Here is a 7,371-nt window from a genome sequence, read left to right as displayed (position 1 = left end):
CAAGCTAAGGTTTTCTTAGATCTTTCGTGTGGGGCAGTAGACTACGGCGATATTCCGCTTCTTCAGTATCTTCACTATGCGTTCAGTGGCAAGGGCAAACTGGGCACTGTACCACGGACCCTGAGGTTGAAGGTTGAGAGCTGGTATACGAAAGAGAGAAAAGGATAAACTAGTAAAATCTATCGGTCAAGTGAAATCTTCGTTCTCATACGTGAAATCTCCCTCTACATTAAATAATCAAAGTTGGTTTTGGAAATCATTCTGACGTAACGAAGTCTGACTCGTACAGTAAACATCAGCCAGCAGATGAGACTCTCTTCAGTGCGTCCATGTACACGAAAGCACAGGTGACACGCAGCGTTAAAGATCACGGAAATGTTATATGTACACTACCGGCCTTTAAAATTGCTGCACAAAGAAGAAATACAGATGATAAACGGGTATTCATTGGACAAATATATTATACTAGAACTGACATGTGATTACATTTTCACGCAGTTTGGGTGCATAGATCCTGAGAAATCAGTACCCAGAACAACCCCCTTGATACGACTGGGCATTGAGTCAGACAGAGCTGGGATGGCGTGTACAGGTACAGCTGCCCATTCAACTTCAACACGATACCACAGTTCATCAAGAGTAGTGACTGGCGTATTGTGACAAGCCAGTTGCTCGGCCACCATTGACCAGTTGGTGAGAGATCTGGAGAATGTGCTCGCCAGGACAGCAGTCGAACATTTTCTGTATCCAGAAAGGCCCATACAGGACCTGCAACAGGCGGTCGTGCATTATCCTGCTGAAATGTAGGGTTTCGCAGGAATCGAATGAAGGGTAGAGCCACGGGTCGTAACACATCTGAAATGTAACGTCCACTGTTCAAAGTGCCGTCATTGCGAACAACAGGTGATGGAGACGTGTAAACAATGCCACCCCATACCATTACGCCGGGTGATACGGCAGTATGGCGTTGACGAATACACGGTTCCAATGTGCGTCCACCGCAATGTCGCCAAACACGGATGCGACCATCATGATGCTGTAAACAGAACCTGGATTCATCCGAAAAAAATGACGTTTTGTCATTCGTGCTTCCAGGTTCGTCGTTGAGTACACCATCGCAGGCATTCCTGTCTGTGATGCAGCGTCAAGGGTAACCGCAGTCATGGTCTCCGAGCTGATAGTCCATGCTGCTGCAAACGTCGTCGAACTGTTGGTGTAGATGGTTGTTGTCTTGCAAACGTCCCCATCTGTTGACTCAGGGATCGAGACGTGGCTGCACGATCCGTTACAGCCAAGCGGATAAGATGCCTGTCATCTCTACTGCTAGTGATACGAGACCGTTGGGATCCAGCACCGCGTTCCGTGTTACCGTCCTGACCCCACCGATTCCATATTCTGCTAACAGTAATTGGATCTCGACCAACCCGAGCAGCAATGTCGCGACACGATAAACCGCAATCACGATAGGCTACAATCCGACCTTTATCAAAGCCGGAAACGTGATGGTACGCATTTCTCCTCCTTACACGAGGCATCACAACAACGTTTCAACAGGCAACGCCGGTCAACTGCTGTTTGTGTATGAGAAATCGGTTGGAAACTTTCCTCATGTCAGCACGTTGTAGGTGTCGCCATCGGCGCCAACCTTGTGTGAATGCTCTGAAAAGCTAATCATTTGCTTATCACAGAGTCTTCTTCCTGTCGGTTGAATTTCCGTCTGTAGCACGTCATCTTCGTGGTGTAGCAATTTTAATGGCCAGTAGTGTAGTAAACTTCAGCTAGTAGACGAGACTCTCTTCAGTGCGTCCATGTAATCGTTCACGAAAGCACAGGTGACACGCAGCATTAAAGATCACGGAAATGTTATATGCAAATAAATTCGACAGCGTTTGAATTTACTGATATGTTCAATGAAGATACTCTTTGCGCTCAGTATTGAAAGCTAAGATCAGCAGCGACCGAAAACAATAGAACGTTAGTCCGAACTGATTCACAGACCTTAGACTCGTACAGAAACAGCTAATGCCGTCAGCGTCTCAGAGTGAACGGTTAATACTGTCGTGTGGGACCAGAGGTTACATAATGGCACAAGAGGTCATGTACAATAATATATACACGCTATCCTAAGGTCGGACGGCCCTAATTCTAGCTGCTCCCGACAAACATATTGCACACACTAGCATTTGATTGCCAAAGTTGGCAGCAGTTCGAATTCCAGTGACCTCTACCGATTCAATACTAGGGAGACGAAAGGCCGAAAAAAAAAAAAAAATGTGGGCCCACTGTACTGGGATTAAGGATACGAACTGCACTGGCACAAACGCAAAAGCTGACTCGGCGTGTTTAATTATACGTGAGCAGCAACAAAAATTTCAAATTACATTTCATTCTGTTCATAAGACACCTGTGATATAAAAGGCAAATTAGTTTTCGTACAAAGTTACACCTAATTGTTTGAAATTTGTCTACAATCGTTAGAAACTCTTATAAAAATGTATTTTTTTATGTGAGACTTGCGTGGAAACCGTGTTTTTCAAGTCACAACAGGGACACACTCGACTTGTCGAACAATGTATATAAGTGCGAATGCAGAGGTCACAAGTGACACGGACACTTCTTTGGAGAACATACTATTTGCAGTTTTCCGATTTTCCTGTAATTACAATATTTATAAGCCACACGGAGTGACCGTGCGGTCTGAGGCGTCATGTCACGGAATGCGAGGTTTGTGTGTTGTTCTTAGCGTAAGTTAGTTTAAGTGTTGTGTAAGTCTAGGGACCGATGGCCTCGGGTCTAGTGAAGCAGGGGATACAACCCGTCGGCTTTGACCAATGACGTCAGAATTGGCCAGAGAGCATTTACTACACAAATGAAAGAGCTGACAAGACTGTTCCGAAACAAAGGAATACGACAGACGAAAAATATAGTTGACATACATCAAGTAGCATTTTCACGTTAAGGATATCGCATGTTTGTATCGTATTATTTCTGTGGAAAATGAAGGGGAAAAATGGATGGATATATTGGTCACATATAATACGTACCTCACATCACTTGTATCTCGAACCTCATTCGAATTGTATTGGTTAACTGCAGTACGGGATACAGGTTTAGCGTACGTCGATTTCTTCGTTTTCGTTAGCATTAATTCTGTTGTTCAGTTGAACTCTATAGGTCAGCTGAAGCACGGGATACAAATTTTACATATGTTGTTTCTTTCGCCTCTGCTACCACTAGTAGTCTGTTCTTACGTAGATAGTAGTATTGCCGATGGCAGAAGGAGCTACGTACATAATATTTGTATCCCTTACTTCCGTTGACCTATATATATGTACACTGCTAACGAAAACGTGGAAATTGACGTACGTTACATTTCCAACCAGTACCTCAGTTGAAGTACACGAAGAGGCAATAAGACGACACATACAAAATTTGTATCCCGTACTTCAGTATGGGGTACAGTTTTTTTTCCGCCTTTGATGCTAATAGTACCGACTGAAAGTTATAGTTTTGATCACAGCAGTGACAATAGTATCCCATTCTTTAGTTGAGCTGTATAGCTATACACAACATTTGTATCCTGCTCTTCCAGTTGACATATGTAAGTAAACCTCATCACTGTTACAAAAAAAATGGTTCAAATGGCTCTGAGCACTATGGGACTTGACATCTATGGTCATCAGTCCCCTAGGACTTAGAACTACTTAAACCTAACTAACCTAAGGACATCACACAACACCCAGTCATTACGAGGCAGAGAAAATCCCTGACCCCGCCGGGAATCGAACCCGGGAACATCACTGTTACATATGTCGTTCTTTTCGAATAGGTAGTGTCAGTCTAAAGGTTAACTGAAGAACGGGATATAAATTTTAGTTGCGTCGGGCGTTTCGCCTGTAATATTGCTGGTACAGATCCGAAAAAATCGTACTGGTACTATTGCTGGGAAACGAAAGAAGAACGACAGCTGTGAAATTTCTGTTACGTACTGGAGTACTCGAAAACATACATAATGGCGTAATACAAAAATGAAATACGTCAAAATAGTCAAATGCAGTAAAAGAGAAAATGGAAAACTGAACTTACCACACGGGAACTTCTTAAAAGAACCGAAGCTCGGCTCGCCTAGAAAGATGTTAACAAAAATCACATACCTACATACACAACAAGCAAAACATTACGAAAACACTCACTCTCACTCACACACACACACACACACACACACACACACACACACACACACACACACACATTCACCCCACCCTCCCATCCTAATGTGAAATTAGCTAACACATTTCGGACGGTACATTTGCCCATCGCCCGCATCTCGTGGTCGTGCGGTAGCGTTCTCGCTTCCCACGCCCGGGTTCCCGGGTTCGATTCCCGGCGGGGCCAGGGATTTTCTCTGCCTCGTGATGGCTGGGTGTTGTGTGATGTCCTTAGGTTAGTTAGGTTTAAGTAGTTCTAAGTTCTAGGGGACTGATGAGTATAGATGTTAAGTCCCATAGTGCTCAGAGCCATTTGAACCATTTGAACATTTGCCCATCACGTTTAACAGAACATTTAAACGGGCAGTATGTTTGGCGAATACTACACCTCCATGAATATTCGTCTAAGTGACTTCGAAGTGTGGAAATGAGGCGTTTCCCTTCCCTACAAGAGATTTCACAGCTGACCAATAACACTCTATGCTATTTGTGCAAGCCCCTGTGGATAATGATCTGAATTCAATATTGTGATTAACTACGAGATGCTGATAACCCCTTTCCCCGAAATCCCTATATGAAGAAAAACCATCTGAAATTACAGTGGAACCCTTTGCAACGTGATCTTAAATTAAGCTGACCAAAACTTCCTTCCTTCGATTGGGCACTACTTTAAACACTACATCGTTACATTCTTGACCTGAAACTACAGCCCCCCACACCCATAATGCCACCAGAGGTTCCCCCCTGTTGTACTTCCTTTTGCCAAATTGCGGCTCGTCATTTTCGACCATAACACCCTGCCCCCCCCCCCCCCCCCCAACGGCCCCCTATATCTCGCGTATTCCCTGCAAACAAAAAGAGTACTAATCCACAACTGTACGCTTACTCACACAACATTCACGGACACATAGCCACACAGGATATCTCACACACCATCAGTACGTGATTTTCATAATGTCTCTCAAGACGAGCTTAGATTTTTCTAACCACGTCCCTCGTCTAATGGACCACCACAACCGATCTTTCCTGTAGCGCCATACGAATAAGTCGTGTGTACGGCGACGAGATACACTTGTGAGGCGCATATATTTGCCGCACTCACATCGAACATACTCGGCAACGAGACCACACATTTGTAAAAAACAAATCGTGGCCAATATGATTACGCCCATAGCCCCTCTCAAATCATCTATGTTCATCGGAACAGATAAATCAATACCTACAAACGAAAGAGATACTAAAAATTGTCCTCAAATAAGAAACTAATATTCCAAATTACCTCAATATCACTAAGAATGAAATTAAGTTCGGAACGAATTGCAAACAACCAATTATTTAAATAAATGCACACGAAGAATATTTTGAGCAATATGTAGCGATCTCTTTTAAAATCACATTCAATTATTTTAATGTACAATGATAGCGCTTATCCGGGACACAGAACGGTTTTATTATCTATGAGTAATGTATAACGTCAATGGTCAAAGCCGACGGATTGTATCCCCTGCTTCACTAGGCCCATGGCCTTAGTAGTTTGGTCCGTTAAGAATTCACACCATATTAATAAAATTCGTGCTTCTCCAACACAAACTGCCTCAGACAAACTCTGGTAAGCAGTGTGCATGACTGCAACTACACATGCCTGTTACGCCTCCCGTATAGGTGCGATCTATTTGACGCATTTGTTTCGTATGTGACAGATTGGCTGATCTCAGATGTTTGCTGATGACTTACCGTCTGACTGCTGCGGTTCTTCCGATCCCCTCTTGCTGCATTTTACGGTCTCCGTCAGGTTTTGCTGAATGACGACGGAACCGCCATGTTGTTAGCCAGTCACGTCGCCTCAAACTGATGCCTAGCAACGCCACCGTCCGCTACACGAACCGCTGTATTGTTGGAAACTGCGTCACATCGCGGAATGTTTTAGTATAAGGCGACAAGCCTAGAATAATCAGAACACGTTTTAGGAAACTATCCAAGGATAATACTAGAGGAGTAAATAGGCTGGAAGACCGGGGCAATGCCGTCAAGGAAAAGGCGTGTCTGGAAAGAAAAAAAATAGGAGGAAAATAAAGAAAAAATTAAAGTTGTAATGAAAATTGGAAAAAAATTAGTAAAATTCAGTCAAGAGAAGTCTTCCGTTCCCATAAAATAACCCAAGATTATTTCGGTGATTTATAAGCCGCGCGGAGTGCCAGAGGGCGCCATGTCACGGAATGCGCGAACATTCACCTTCTTTATTCAGGTCAAAGATCAACCTGCCTGAGACTCCAACACCGCTTTATTTAAATGAGTAACCCGGCTCATGGTGCATTGTCCCAGTTGCAGGTTGCCTATCTAACTGCTTCCAGGGGCAAAAATAGTCGACTTTCAATATTCATATAATTAGAATTAAACCAAGGGAGGTGGCGCAGGGGTGAGCAAACTGGACTCGCATCCGGGAGGAAGACGGTTCAAAACTGCGTCCGGCCATCCTGATTTAGGTTTCCGTGATTTCCCTAAATAGTTTCAGGCAAACGCCAGGATGGCTTCTCTGAAAGGGCACGGCAGATTTTCTTCCTCATCCTTCCCTAATCCGACGTCACCGATGACCTCACTGTTTGGTCCCATCCCCCGAATCAACCGACCAACCAACCGAATTTAAAAATATGAAATGCTGCCATAATCTAGTCATTGTGATTTATTATGTTTAAGATTTAACGCAGGAAGACAAGTACTACAGATAGAAACGAGTATTTGAAAACGAGAGCTCTTAGCCACTTTCAACAAACTTTACAGATACTTTCAAACCTTTTATAAACTTTTTCTCGCTTATATGCTTAACGTCAAATATTTAACACATTAATTCAAGTTTAAAGTAATTGTATGTGTGAACCTTTTTTATACATGGTAGTTTGATTCCTTACAGAATGTAGCGTGGGGGGTAGAGGTTTTTAGTTGTGACTAGGGCCTCCCGTCGGATAGACCGTTCGCCGGGCGCAAGTCTTTCGATTTGACGCTACTTCGGAGACTTGCACGTCGATGGGGATGAAATGATGATGAGTAGGACAACACAACACCCAGTCTCTGAGCAGAGAAAATCTCCGACCCAGTCGGGAATCGAACCCGGGCTCTTAGGATTGACATTCTGTCGCACTGACCACTCGGCTACCGGGAGCGGACA

The sequence above is a fragment of the Schistocerca piceifrons genome, chromosome 3 (assembly GCF_021461385.2).
Source record: "Schistocerca piceifrons isolate TAMUIC-IGC-003096 chromosome 3, iqSchPice1.1, whole genome shotgun sequence".
NCBI lineage: Eukaryota > Metazoa > Arthropoda > Insecta > Orthoptera > Acrididae > Schistocerca > Schistocerca piceifrons.
The sequence above is the reverse complement of the archived record's forward strand: the minus strand, read 5'-3'. Positions refer to the sequence as shown.